The following is a 15,520-nucleotide window of genomic DNA, read 5'->3' on the forward strand; positions in this document are numbered from 1 at the left end:
TTTAATAAGTTCTCAATCTACAAAAGAACACTGCCTTCTATTCAATTACTTTTTTATTTCCTTAAGAGTATCTCATTGTCAAAACACTTTTTAAAAATCTAGATATACTATATCAACTAGCTTACCTCTATCCACATATTTATTTACACCTTCAAAAACAAACAATCTGTTTGCCGTCATGTTCTATATTTCCATACTAAATTCAGGGGTATCATGTTCAGACAAAAAATCTCCCTCACCCATAAAGGAGGAAAGATTTGTCATGTCTAATGTGGTGGTCAAAATACAGGACCAAAGAAAAACAAATCTGTTTGAATTCTCTCTTTTCCACTATGGGCCTGATTTACTAAAACTTTTCTCTTATTCTGTGTCTATGGAACAAAAACCTTAATAAATCAGACTCTCAATCTGTATGATCTCTGACAAGTTGCTTCAGCAATCTGTGCCTGTTTAACAAAAAAAGAATAATTAGTATGATTTGAAGGGAAAAAGTATTTCATGGTTAAGGTGATTAGGATGCAAGACTTTTTGCCTGGCCAAGTTATATATACATAGCTGTAAGAATTTCTTTAAGAAATCCAGCAGTTTTATGATAAGAGTATTAATAAACAGAGTGCAGAAACATATTACTAAGTAGGATTAGCAGCAAGTTAACCAAAGAAAGGTAGAACCCAGTGGACACAATCTTTAAGTCTAAAAGTTATTTAATTGTAAGTAGGTAATGTCTATATAACTGATTCCACAAATATGACCTTTGCTGATGTTTTAAATTAACTCACTGGAATTAAAATTGAATTGTGACCACATAAATACTCCAGAAACAAATAGCTGTGTCAATTTTAAAGTGAAGGGCTCTCAAAAAAACATTTTAGTAAAATACAGTTTCTAAAATGATGCCAACGTTTTTGAAAGATGCAAATGAATGTTGATGTGTAACAAGTTTAAAAGAAACATCTTATATATCTACAAAATCAAAACATAGGGTTATGTGATGTTTAAAGGTAAAGTACTCATGAACTGCTGAAACTGCTTTTCTAAAATTATATGGGACATTCCAAAATTATAATGCTACAGGTATGATTCTAATGTTCTGACCAAACTTGATAGCTGAAAGAAAACATGTAATTTATCAGGCTTCTAGCTAGACAAAACATGAGCTATGTCAGCTGTTTTGAAAGTAGCACAACCTAATCATTCAACTGGTGAAGAAACATCTGAATAAAATAGTAATCAGTGTTGCAACTGCCATTATTTAAACTGCTGTGTTAATCATTAAAGGCCAATAAACATAGTAAATGACGGCAGATAAACATCCAAATACCATGACATTTAATACATGTTTTCCTCTTTCAAAAACAATTAAAAAAATGAATCACTCCAGCACAAATTATGACTTTGAGGTCACAACAATATGGAGTTAAGTACATTCTCGTTTCCTTGTTTAAAACAAACATGCAAACAATAGCAACTAAATAATTCAATTCTAAAAAATAAAAATCCTCCAAGTCTTTCAAGGATAAGCATGCCTTGAAAATGGATCTAGAGGCTTAAGGGCCAAACACTTAAATGTACTCTTGTTAACTTAATAAAATAAATATGAACAGCTTAAAAAATCCTAGCATCCTACTTCTGCGGATGCACTACACTTTAGTAGGAAAGCAGCTCATTCAGAAAGTTAATTCGTTTCTGTCAACTCATTCAACCCCAAGAGAGTAAGCAAAAGGAGCCGAGAGTGTCAAGCTCTTTTTCACACTTAGGTCTGATTAGAGGCAGAAACGAAATAGTGTGACCGCCGGGTTTAGTCCAACGCGGGCAAAGATATCGCCTATAAATTGTTGTTCTTTATTTCTGCGCAAAGAATGTGTGATGAGAAAAAGGAAAAAACGAATAAAGGAAAAAATAGAGAAAAAGTACACACAGTCAGCCTAAAACATCCCCTCTCTCAAATGCATACAAGCAAGTCACTGCAGCTCCTGTCTCACATCCCGCCGCCGCCGCCCGGGGATGGCCGAACTGATCCCACATCCAAACAGCAGAGCCAGCGCTTCATCCTCCTCACTTACCATGACAGACCCCCCTTCACCCCCCGGACATTGCCAGCGGAGTCGGGAGGAATAGATCAGTTATACAACCAGCATTCTCTTTTTTTTTTTTTCGCCTTGTTATTGTTGTTATTGACTTACCGCGGCTCCGACTACCTGCTTCCGGCGCAAAATCACGCGAGATTCGGCGACTTCGCGGGACGGCGTGATGGAAAGGGGTGGAACCTTTCGGGGCCACGCTCGCGCGAGACGAGTAGTTTTCGAGTTAGGGTCTGGGTGCGCTTCCAGCCGCGGCGGCTGCCTGATGCTTTTCTCAGCGCGTGCGCGAGCGGACGGTGGCCGCAGTAACTGCGTCATAGAGAAGGGGAGGGGGGATGTTTGCAAGAGCAAGTGATTTGAGGAAGGGAGCGCGGATTATACAGACCATGCGAGAGAGAGAAGTTGCGTGGATGGCAGTTGGCTTCAGATGAGTATATTTGTAGTGGGATTTGGCGGCTTTGGTTTTTTTTTTTTTTTACTCCTCTTAAGTCTATGAGAAAAGGAAGTCTTGCCCCCTCCCCATTTGTATAGTATTTGACTGCTACTGCGCTCATTACTCTTCATCGATCTTCCTCAATAATAATCATGTTTATTTTTATCCTAGGGACCAGCAAGAAATACGTTCATGCCTCAGACTTGTGATGTGAAATGCCTGAATAAAGTTTACCGTCCCAAAAATAATGATCAGAGTTTTCAAAAAAATTATTTTATTTTCGTTTTGAAAAATTCAGAAATGCAGACTCGTAGAAATTTTGGATTGAAATTGCACTAACTGCAAATGAAGGGTATGAGTCATAAAGATCTTTTACCTATGAGAAAAAAAATAATGAATCAGGGCTAAAGTGTTTTTTAAAAAAGTATTTCGAGTTTGACTTTTTTGGAAGTGTAAATTGGTGTTATGCATTAGCAAGTTACAGAAGTACTGATTAAAGGGTTATGTTCATTTTTGGAGGCTGTAACTTTTTAAGGATCTTAAGGAAGAAGAGTTCAGAAAGAAATTACTAAAATGATATAAGGTGTGCAAAACAAACCCTACAAACAGATTTTACTGAGAGAGGGAATATGAAAGAATTTCAAATGAAAACCCAGGGCAAGGGGGTCATGATCTGAAGTTGCAGGAAGTTAGTTCAGAGGAAAAGAGAGAAAAACACTTACTGATAGCTTATTCCTGACATCTACCACTCTTATCAGCAAAAGTTGAGGAAAACAATACAGTAAAAGTATGCATGGGGAACCAGGTGGAGTCAGTAAAATATGCTGAGTCTTTCACTCAAGTACATTTAATGAAAGAAGAACTAAACCTATGTATTTTTCAGCTTTATGCAGTATTTATTAAAATGCAGTGATTAATGGTATAGCATACTGAAACCAAAATATGCTAAGGCAGGGCATGCACGTCTTGTGCCGCCGCGGGTAACATGAGACGAGCGCTCGGGAAGCGGGAGGGGTATTGGATTGGGGGGAGATCTAGGGGGAGCCTGGAGGTGGCGCCCAATGGCAGGGGAGCATTTTGAAATGCTCCTTTGGGGATTGGGTGCTGCCTGAACTTTCACCATTGAGCTGTGATTTCGCGCCTCAGACGATCCGGGCAGGCTGAGGCAGCGGCGGCATTACTGTTTCCCTCCCTAGGGCACCATATGTGTAATCATATGAAGCGTTTAATGTGTTGGTTTTAAAAATTTTGTTGCAGAAGGTGGCAGTAAACCCGATCCCAATGTTGTTAAATGTTGTTTATTTACTGTAAAAGGGCATTCGGGGGGAGGGGGAGGAATCTCGTTTAATTTGGGGGCTGCTACACGAGATGGCCAATGAGCAAGAGGGGGGCCGATGCTCAAGGCCGCGTGCTTACCTTTGCTGGGACGAGGTGAGGTAAGACGAGACATGGACAATGCTTATCCCTACCACTGGGGGCGTGGTGGGGAGCTAGGGGTCTTCGAGGGGTGGAGCCTATTGGGGGTATTTTTAGATCATTGTTAAAGTATGGGGCTTGGGTTTGAGTTATAAATAAACTGCGGCCTTTAATAACCCAAGAAAAGCGTACTGTTATTTGTTACTATGGTATGCGGAAGAGCATCTCAGATCTCTGTTAGTACAGCCAAATCACTCGGTTGAACTTCTAAAACTCTCATCCTCCCACAACCTGTACCCCCTCCTCACACTAGGATTGTTTTACCTGCTAGTTTTTAGGGGGTGATCAAGCAGAGGAAGATTAAATTGGTAATGGGACAGACAGGACTCAGTTCAGCATTTCCTAGCGTGTAGATAGATGGACTCAGGACCCCACTGGGTTTATGCTCCCCTACCAGCTGATGACACAGTATATATAACCCTGCAGTGATCACAACGTGCCAGTATTCTCGGTCTCCAACAGATGGTGGATGTGCATCTCCCTATGGGGATTGCTTTGAGCTTTCTGAAAGGAGAAATTTGAAATTCTGAATTCAGGAAAGAAGTCCCGCTCCTCCTGCGGTGAATGCTTAGCTAAGGTCACTCCCTCAATTGAGAATTCCTGAGGGTGATTTCCATGGTCCCTCAAGGGTGTGCCTTGGTCCAGTAGCTGGATTCCCAGCATGGATTTATCTGCTAGTTCAGCTGAAAGGCAGCGGCTGAAGGAGGCCAAGTGTGGCGGTGACAGCAGATGCCCTCTCCCCCCGCAGCTGGAGACTCTCTTCTCAACTAGTAAACACTGACCTCAGGTATGGTTGGAAAAAAAAAAAGGAGAAAGTTTTACCTGAATCAGAGACAGGGTTTTCAGGACTTCCTCTGGTCTATGTTCTCGGCTCACCTTGCCGACGGTCGTTCCCGGGGTTGGGGAACTGGGCAGCCTGTTGGAACTAGCCCCTCCCACCCCAAAAGGGGCTAGGCCCCGTACTTAGGCTTTTTTCATGAAGGCCATTTCCACATACTTGTGCGTGTTCTGCTGCCCTCTATAGGCCGTCTGTGCGCAGTGTTCAGCTCTGCACACTCATTGCGCACTCGGTTTTTGGGCGCTCTTTTTACACACACAAACCTTTTTCTGTGCTTAACTTGGCGCACAGTTCCTTTAAAGGACCGCTCTTGTTTGGGAGCAAGTTGGCGAAACTGGCCAGTAAGTGGGGCGAGTCTCTGGTTCCTTGGTTGCCGGAGGATAAGAAACAGTTACAGTGCCCCTTTGGTATGAGTGGTCGTTTCCAGGGTTCCAGTTGTTTTCGTCCCTACAGAGGGACAACCTTTCAGTGGACTTGGCCTTTTGGTAGGTCTCAGTCCTTATGACCCCAGCAGCCCAAGAGAGGAGTGGGCTCGGGTGGTGGATCTTCCTGAGCTTCCCAATGAAGGTTTGCCAACCCACTTTGCAAACAGGAAATAGGGGGATGTCTCTCTTTTATCAGAGCTAGGTTGAAATCATGGCAGACCAGTGGGTCCTGGAGGTGATAACGTGAAGGGTAAGCACTGGAACTTTGCGGTATTCCTTGGAATGCGTTCATGGTGTCCCCTTACCACTCCTTGCAGAAGAAGCAGGCAGTGGAGTTCATGCTTCAAGGGCTCCTCAGACTGAGGGCTGTGGTTCCAGTGCCCACATCTCAAAGTATGGGGCAATGTTCCATTTATTTTGTTGTGCCCAAGAAGGAGGGCTATTTTCATCCCATCATGGGTCTCAAGAGGGTCAACCGTCATTTGAAGGTGACTCCTTTTCGAATGGAAACCTTACACTCTAATAATGGTGCAGACGGGGGAATTTCTGCCTTCCTTGGTCTGTCAGAGGCTTACCTTCATATTCCCATCCAATTGCAACATCCAACACTTTCTACGCTTTGTGGTGTTGGGGCACCATTATCAGTTTCAGGTGCTGCCTTTTGGTCTAGCCACCGCTCCCAGAACATTTTTCAAGATTATGGTGGTGGTAGCGGCAGCCTTGCGAAAAGAAGGAATCCTGGTGCACCCATATTTGGACAACTAGCTGATTAGAGCCAAGTCTCAGGAAGAGAGCCACCTGATGACACCCAAGATGATCTTATTGCAGGAGCTCGGTTTGGTGAACCTGACCAAGAGCAATCGTCAACCATCCCATTTGTTGGAGTATCTGGGGGTCCGGTTTGACTTGGGATATGGCAGAGTTTTCCTACCAGAAGTTTCAATCCAGAGATTGATATGTCAAGTGCGTTTTAGCTGATTGTGAGTCGCTGGGGCCTTCCATTCCTAGACCTGCTGGTGACTTCTCAAAATGCGAAGGTTCTTCGCTTCTATAGTTGCAGGAGAGATCCATGGTCCCTGGGAATAGATGCTCTCATACAGGTCTGGCCAAAAGACAGATTGTTTTATGCTTTTCCTCTGTGGCCCTTGCTGGGCAGGATAATTTGCAAGATCAAAGGCCACAGGTGGCTAGTACTCCTGGAGGCGCCGGACTGACCCAGGTGTCTGTGGTATGCGGATTTGTGACTACTCCTGGCAGAGTCTCCCCTTCATCTTCCACCACATATGGATCTGCTTCAGCAGGGACTGGTTCATCATGAGGATCTGACTCTTTGTCTTACGGTTTGGCCCTTGAGAGGGCTCACCTGTTAAAATGTTATTCCTCTGTGGTGATTGCCACCTTACTCTGCACTCACAAGTTTTCCACTTTCTTGGCTTATTTGTGGGTTTGGAGAGTTTTTAAGGCCTGTTGTGAGGAGTGGTGTTTTTCCTCATTCAATTAAGATCCCTCTCATTCTGGATTTTTTGCAGGATGGATTGAATAAAGGCTTGGCCCTTAATTCCTTGAAGGTGCAGGTTGTGGCTCTTGCCTGCTTCAGAGACCTGGTGAATGGTATTGCCATGTCTCATCCTGATGTGGCTCATTTTTTTGAAGGGAGTGAAGCATGTTAGGCTTCCCTTGAGGTTACCAGTTCCATTGTGGAATCTTAATTTGGTGCTGGACTTTTTGGCAGGCCCTATGTTCCAACCACTGCATAGCCTTTCCTTCTGTTTGTTGACTATGAAGACTGTGTTCCTGGTGGCTATATGTTCTGTGCATTGGATTTCTGAGCTGCAGGCCTTATCTTGCCGGGAGCCATTCCTTCGGGTGACTCCCAGGGGTGTTAGCTGCATACTGTTCCATTCTTGCCCAAGGTAATCTAGACTTTCATTGAATCAGTCCATCTCCTTGCCATCCCTGGATAAGGTCAGAGATGTGGAGGAGTTTTATCTTTTGTGCTTCTTGAATATTAAGTGTTTTGTCGTGCAGTATCTGAGTCTTTTCTAAAGATGGATCACCTGTTTGTTCTCCATGGCGGGAGTAAACAGGACACTCCATCTTCGTGGGCTACCTTAGTTCGTTGGATTAAGGAGGTGGTCACGGCCGTGTATGTGGATGCTGAAAAGCCATTGCCTACTCAAGTTAGGGCTCATTCCACTAGGGCTCAGGCAGTGTCATGGGCAGAGGTTAGTCTGTTGTCTCCCGTTGATATCTGCTGAGCTATGCCGTGGTCCTCCTTACGCACTTTTCCAGGTTTTATCGTACTGGATGTGGCAGGCCTGGGAGGATGCAGCCTTTGCACGTGCGTTGTTGAGTGGACCACAGGCAGCCTCCCCACCCTGTTTGGAGTAGCTTTGGTACATCCCACTGGTCCCGAGTCCATCTGTCTACACACTAGGAAATGGAGAAATTACTTAGTTGATAAATTTGTTCTCCTTGGTGTAGACCAGACTCAGTTTCCTGCCCTCGGCTACCGAATGAGTGTCGCCAATAGGCTTCCTGTGGGGCTCTCTGGGTCCCAAGAGATTACTGGTAAGTGTTCATCCCAGTCCTTAGCTTGAGTCTTATGTGAGTTCAGTGTTATGGTTGGTTGAGTACAGTTCTGGGTATCTGTTTTTTTTTATCATGTTTCTTGCTGGTCTGTCCACAGTTGCTTTTTGAAGAAAATACTGGCAGGCTAGAAGATGAAATGAAGAAATGTGGTAATCGTCTTGGGCAAGAAAGGATGAATCTGTGGCCTCAGGTGTTCAAGGCTTGGGAATCTGGTGGTAGAGCTACAGAGGCTGCTGGCACTCCAGGGAATCATCATATATTTATCCCTTACATTAGAGTGAGCTAGACACACCTCTGCAGGCTTCCATTGGACCAGTATTAGATGTGTCCCAAAATGAGGGCTGAATAGAAGGAACTTCATCCTGTCACACCTTTGCTAGACCAATATTCTTCTTAGTTTGCTTTGGGAAATTGTTGCTCATCTGGACTGGTGACTTTCTTCTTACTTTTTCCGGTTTTCTACTTGTTACTGCTTTATGATTACTCCCTGTTTCCTTCCTGGTAAGTCCTGGTGGCCACCTTCACTCAAGGGCTCCAAACACAGGAAACAACAGTTGCTACAGGCTGAAGATTGCCCGTTCCTCCTTCAGTGATACCTGGCCATTCTGAAACATGCCTTTGCTGAGATGTGGTCTTCCTGACCTCACCACAGCAAGTCAGTGGCAGTTTGGATCAGCCCTTAAACAAAAGCAAGGCAGAGCAGCCTCTGAGAACACAGGGTACCTAAAAATGTTTCAAGAATTACAGGCCCAACTCTCTACCTTTCAGGGAAAGGTGATCCTGTCCAGTTAATCATTTTTTTTAGAACCACTGCAAAGGAGTCTGGACTCTGGCCATTTCTTCACAAAATCTTTTATGATTTACACAAAAGTAGATAAAAGGGCTGCTTATCTCAGTAGTCTTGAAAATAAAGTTGTATCAATTAAACATGCTGTTTTGGTGTATGTTCAGCTTCCTTCTCATCCCTGGGGGTCTCTCTTCCCTCTTCAGTCTGCCTTCTTATCCCCATCTTAGGGAAGAGCCCTGGGACCAAGATTCCCTTTTGGGAAGTGTGCTAAGATGGACCAGGCCAGATACCTCGAACTGGTCCCTTAAAGTTTTCTGGGACTCCCTCATATGCACGCCTTCGCACACCCTCCTCCTCAGCTCAGCCTTCCTTGGTTGAGTGCCTGCTGGAAGGAAGCTGGCTTTGGCATTCTCTTTCCTGGTTCTGTGTCGCATTTTCTAAGTGAATGGCTGGAGTGCCAAGACTCATCTCATCATCCAACCATTGGTCTCCTTGATCTGTGCAATCTACACAAGTCATTGGTGGTCTGTCACAAGTGTAAACTGGTGACCCAACAGATAATAATGAAAATCCCACGTAACAGCTCAGTTCTTTGCATATCTTACCCAACATCCCACAGGAGAGGCCTCCAGAGATCACTGTGAGCAAATCCAGGCTTTAGGCTCTATAGCGCCAGTTTCCAGAGGTCCCACACCTCTTGCAGCAGAATAGGATCAGAAGCAGGCACCGTCAGGTGTGCTTACCTCAAAACTCCTTACTATAATTTACTTTCACATTTTATACAGAAGGAATTAATTCATAACAAGCATCAATAAGATGGGTAACTAAGTAGATTAATTTTAATGTTTATAGGGGGTCTCTGACAGGCAAATATAAATAGAACAATTGACTAAAAGTATTTTAGATCAGCTTTACATCCCTATTCCCTTAGAAATTTTAACTCAATAACAAATCAACAAAATTGAGATGCAAACAGAAGTTCAGCAGGAAGAGGGAAGCTTTCCAATCTTTTGCACTGAGTGCCATATGTATCATTTCCTAGTTATCGAAGTTGTACATGTGCACTAGGTGCAAAGAACTACTAGACCTGAGAGAATGAATCCAATGTTTAGAGGCTAGAAAGGCAGACCTGGAGAAGCTAAGGGAGACAGGCATATAGAGGAGACCTCCAGGGTCATAGTAGATCAATCCCATCTCTAAATCGGGCAACTCCTGTGCTGTCTTGGAGGGGAAAGATCACCTGGAAGGAGAGCATCACCTTGGTGAGGCAGAAATCAATGCTGTGGCTAGGACTTGCCCTCAAGGTGCTATAGTGTCCTTTTGCACCAAAGATATGTCTCCAGGGGCATGTGCCCAGGAGGGAAGGGTTAGGAAGGCCATTGTAGCTGGTGATTCAATTATTAGGAAGGTAGATAGCTGGGTGGCTGGTGAAGGTGGCGGACCTCACGCTTTACATAGTATTTTAGATAGTGCTGGAAAGGAGCCGTCTGTCTTGGTATATGTGGAAAGTGTGCAGGAAGGAGTTTCTGGAATCCAAGTTTAAGATTTTAGGTAGAAAGTTGAAATTCAGAACCACTAGGATATCATTCTCAGAAACGCTCTCTGTCCCATGTAAAGGACCCCAGACACAGGCAGAGCTCCAGAGTCTCAATGCGTGGATGAGATGAAGCAGGGAAGAGGGTTTTAGGTTTGTTAGGTGATGGGCATTATTTTGAGGAAGGGGGCCTTTCCTGAAATTATGGGCTCCACCATAACCAGAGTGGAACCAGGCTGCTGGCATTAACTGATAATGAGGGAAAGCCGACAGTTGCTCAAAAGTGCATGGTTCGGAATGATTTATCTATGGTGGATACTAAGTTAACAGGTAAGTTAGAGCATCCCAGTAGAAAGATTGCAATAAATGCTAAAATGGACAAAGTAACTTTAAGTAAAAGCAGAGAGAGCAGAAAGATTCCAAACTATTCCTGCCAATTGATAAGCAGGTTGTTAATACAAATAAAAAATCATAATTTGAAATGTTTGTATACAAATGCTAGAAGTTTAAAAAATAAGATTGGAGAGTTAGAGTGCAAAGCACTGGATGAAGAGGTAGATATAATTGGCCTGTCTGAGACCTGGTGGAAGGAGGATAATCAGTGGGACACTGTGATACCAGAGTTCAAATTATATTGAAATGATAGGATGGATCAAATTGGTGGGGCGTGGCATTATATGTTAAAAAGGGCATTGAGTCAAACAGGATAAAAGTTCTGCAGGAAACAAAATGCTTTGTTGAATCTTTATGGATATAAATTCCAGGTGAAAAGGAATAAAATGGTAGTAGGAGTGTCTTACTGGCCAGAATGAACAAACAGACAATGAAATGCTAAAATAAATTAGGGAAGCTAACAGAATCAGCAGCACAGTAATAATGGGTGATTTCAATTACCCCACTATTGATTTTTGTGAATGTTACATAAAGACATGCTAGAGAGGAATAGTTCCTATATGAAATAAATGACTGCTTTATGGAGCAGCTGCACAAAAACCAGCAAGAGGGAAAACTATTTTAGACCTAGTCGTTAGTGGAACACAAGATTTGGTGCAAGAGATAACATTATTGGAGCCATTTGGCAATAGTGATCACAGCATGATCAGATTTGAATTACTAACGGGAGGAAGGACACTTAAGAAATCTACTGCGACAGCATTTAACTCTTAAAAAAAAAAGAGTATCTATGAGAAATTGAGGAAAATAGGAAAAAACTGAAAGAAGCAGCAGGGAAGGTTAAGAGTTTATATCAGGCATGGATGTTATTTAAAAATACCATCTTGGAAGCCCAGAGCAGATGTATGCCACGCATTATAAAAGATTAAAAGGAAAGCTAAATGACTTCTGACATGGTTAAAAAGTGAGGTGAGAGAGGCTGTAATAGCTAAAGGAACATCTTTCAAGAAAAGGAAAAGGGATCCAAATGTAGAAAACAGGAAACAGTTGAGCACTGGCAAGTTAGATGCAAAGCCATAAGGAAGGCAAAGAGAGAATTTGAACAGAAGTTTGCTGTGGAAGCAAAAACTCATAATAAAAATGTTTTAGGTACATTTGTAGTAGAAAGCCTGCAAAGGAGTCAATTGGACCATTAGATGATCAAGAGGTAAAAGAGGTACTTAGGGATGACAAAGCCATAACAGAGAGAATAAATGAATTCTTTGCTTTGGTCCTCACTGAGGAAGATGTAAGAGAGATACCCATGTTAGAAATGATATTCAAAGATGATCATTCAGTAGAACTGAAACAAATCTCAGTGTACCTGATGTACTAGGGCAAATTGACAAACTAAAGAGTAGCAAATCACCTGAACCAGGTGAATACATCCCAGAGTGCTGAAAGAACTGAGAAATGAAATTGCAGACCTGCTATTAGTAATTTATAGGGATGTGAATCGTTTTTCAACGATTAAAATTATCGTCCGATAATGTTTATATCGTCTTAATCGTTATAGAACACGATACAATAGAAATTCTAACGATTTATCGTTAAAAATCGTTAAATCGTGTTAGTGCGCACTAACTCGAGTTAGTGCGCACTAACTCCCCGTTAGTGCGCACTAACTGAAAATGATACAAATAAACACTTTCCAGGTCACTGAAGGTCAGTTAGGAATGAATATGTGTTCCTATTGGCTGGCTGCCCTCTTATCTATTGATGTTACCAAGGTTACCACTGAGGTGATGGTTGGGGGGATGGGAAATGGAACTGGAAACTAACGAACACCAACAGAAAATGAAACAAAGTGTTCACACTTCCCAGGTCAGTAAAGGTCACTTAGGAATGAATATGTATGTATGTATTCCTATTGGCTGGCTGTGCTCTTATCTATTGATGTTACCAATATGGTTGGGGGGATGTGAAATGGAAACAGTTGGAAGCTTGACAAAAAAGTAATGTAATGATCAGCACTCACGTGACTAGAACTGTTTGTTTATTATTTTTGTTAGCAGGCACCTGAAATGCTAGTGCATGTTGAATTTGCCAATCACTGTGCATTTTAGAAAGGTGGTCCTGGCTGGAAACTGTACACAGTTCAAATATATGTAATTGATTGTTGGTAAGTGTATTTTTTAAGTAGCCACACTGGCACCAGTATGTTTACTTTTCCTCCTACTTAACTCACTAGCTCAGCTTTGTAAGAAGGGCTTCTCTGCTTGTGTGTTGTTTTTGTTTGGTGTGAGGAGAGCAGAAACATCAGATCTTTATTCAATCTACTACAGTCATCTCTTACAGTGCCCTATCCCTATTAATACCAGGAGTGTTGTGATCTTCCTGCACACAGTGCCCTAACCCTGATACCAGTCTGAGACAGCTCCCTCCCTGCATTACTAGTGAGAGGCTGGCTTCACAGACAGGGGGGAGCTGCCTGACCCTCACTCCTGACTTCCCCCATGTCCCAGCTAGTGAATGGTGTGTGGTGAGGGGGGGGGGGAGGATGGTGAAGTCTGAGACAGCTCCCTCCCTGCATTACTAGTGAGAGGCTGGCTTCACAGACAGGGGGGAGCTTCCTGACCCTCACTCCTGACTTCCCCCATGTCCCAGCTAGTGAATGGTGTGTGGGTGAGGGGGGGGGGAGGATGGTGAAGTCTGAGACAGCTCCCTCCCTGCATTACTAGTGAGAGGCTGGCTTCACAGACAGGGGGGAGCTGCCTGACCCTCACTCCTGACTTCCTCCATGTCCCAGCTAGTGAATGGTGTGTGGGTGAGGGGGGGGGGAGGATGGTGAAGTCTGAGACAGCTCCCTCCCTGCATTACTAGTGAGAGGCTGGCTTCGCAGACAGGGGGGAGCTGCCTGACCCTCACTCCTGACTTCCCCCATGTCCCAGCTAGTGAATGTGGTGTGGGTGAGGGGGGGGGGGAGGATGGTGAAGTCTGAGACAGCTCCCTCCCTGCATTACTAGTGAGAGGCTGACTTCACAGACAGGGGGGAGCTGCCTGTCCCTCACTCCTGACTTCCCCCATGTCCCAGCTAGTGAATGGTGTGTGGGTGAGGGGGGGGGGGTGGATGGTGAAGTCTGAGACAGCTCCCTCCCTGCATTACTAGTGAGAGGCTGGCTTCACAGACAGGGGGGAGCTGCCTGACCCTCACTCCTGACTTCCCCCATGTCCCAGCTAGTGAATGGTGTGTGGGTAAGGGGGGGGGGGAGGATGGTGAAGTCTGAGACAGCTCCCTCCCTGCATTACTAGTGAGAGGCTGGCTTCACAGACAGGGGGGAGCTGCCTGACCCTCACTCCTCCGGGGTATTGTGATCTTCCTGCACACAGTGCCCTATCCCTGATACCAGGGGTGTTGTGATCTTCCTGCATGCAGTGCCCTATCCCTATTAATACCAGGAGTGTTGTGATCTTCCTGCATGCAGTGCCCTATCCCTATTAATACCAGGAGTGTTGTGATCTTCCTGCACGCAGTGCCCTATCCCTGATATCGGGATGTGTGCAAGAAGATCACAACACCCCCAGTATCAGGAATAGGGCACTGTGTGCTTGAAGATCACAACACCCCTGGTATTAGGGATAGGGCACTGTGTGCAGGAAGATCACAACACTCCTGGTATTAATAGGGATAGGGCACTGTGTGCAGGAAGATCACAATACCCCTGGTATCAGGGTTAGGGCACAAGTTCTAGTCACATTGACTGATCACATTACTTGTTTTGTCAAGCTACCAACTGTTTCCATTTCCCATCCCCCATATACTGTCAGTAGGAAACTTGGTAACATGAATAAATAAGAGGGCAGCCAATAGGAATACATATTCATTCCTAAACTGACCTTAACTGACCTGAAAAGTGTCAAATTGTATCATTTTCAGTTAGTGCGCACTAACTCCCAGTTAGTGCGCACTAACTCCCGTTAGTGCGCACTAACTCGAGTTAGTGCGCACTAATCGGAAAAAACGATTTTTAACGATTTTTTAACTAAAAAATCGTGCCTAAGACGATTTTCTTGCCCTGCCACACGATTTCTATCGTTAAGAAGATATGGAAAACGATTCACATCCCTAGTAATTTATAAACTATCATTAAAATCATCTGATAGTACATGTAGACTGAAGGGTTGCCAGTCTAATGCCAATTTTTAGAAAGAGATCAAGGGATGATCCAGGACACTACAGACCAGTGAGTCAGACATCTCTGCCAAGCAAAATGATAGTTTAGTTTATATCATAAGAACAAAATTGCTGAACATATAAATAAGCATAGTTTAAATGGACAAAGCCAATATGGATTTATCCAAGGGAAGTCTTGCCTCATCAGTCTACTATATTTTTTGGAGGACATAAATAATCATGGATAAAGGTGAACCAGTTGATATAATGTATTTGGATTTCCAGAAAGCATTTGACAAAGTCCCTCATGAGAGACTTCTTTGGAAATTAAAAAGTTATGGGATATGTGGCAGTGTCCTATTATGGACTGGGAACTGGTTAAAAGATAGAAAACAGAGAATAGGGCTAAATGGTAAATTTTCTCAATGGAGAAAGGTGAATAGTGTACTGCCCAATAATTTGTTCTGGAACCAATACTTTTTAATATACTTGTAAATATACCTGGAAATGGGAACAACAAGTGAGGTGATCAAATTTGCTCATGATACAAAATTACTCAAAATTATTAAATCACAAAAGAATTGTGAGAAATTGCAAGAGAACATTTCAAAACTGGGAAACTGGGCATGCAAATGAAATTTAATGTGAACAAGTGCAAAGTGATGCATCTAAAGGAGAGTAACCCAAATTATAGCTACACAATGTAAGGTTCCACATTAAGAGTCTGAATTAAGGAAAAGGATCTAGGTGTCATCGTTGATAACGTTGAAATCTGCTCAGTGTGAAGCAGCAGCCAAGAAAGCAAAAA

At 43.4% G+C, this 15,520-nt stretch overlaps 2 protein-coding genes across 2 annotated transcripts in view; one reads left to right on the plus strand and one right to left on the minus strand.

Annotated features, from left to right (window-relative positions):
* The window catches only part of RB1CC1 (RB1 inducible coiled-coil 1), a 434,332-nt gene extending 432,020 nt beyond the window's left edge, over positions 1 to 2,312 (minus strand). Inside the window, 1 exon segment of the mRNA XM_029591270.1 lies at positions 2,184 to 2,312. The gene's annotated coding sequence lies outside the window, so the exon portion shown is untranslated.
* Positions 2,313 to 2,325: 13 nt separating this feature from the next.
* The window catches only part of LOC115085355 (aquaporin-4-like), a 127,784-nt gene continuing 114,589 nt past the window's right edge, over positions 2,326 to 15,520 (plus strand). Inside the window, exon 1 of the mRNA XM_029591269.1 lies at positions 2,326 to 2,866. The gene's annotated coding sequence lies outside the window, so the exon portion shown is untranslated. The remainder of the gene's footprint in view (positions 2,867 to 15,520) is intronic.

This window comes from Rhinatrema bivittatum, chromosome 2, assembly GCF_901001135.1.
Source record: "Rhinatrema bivittatum chromosome 2, aRhiBiv1.1, whole genome shotgun sequence".
In the NCBI taxonomy this organism is placed as follows: Eukaryota; Metazoa; Chordata; class Amphibia; order Gymnophiona; family Rhinatrematidae; genus Rhinatrema; species Rhinatrema bivittatum.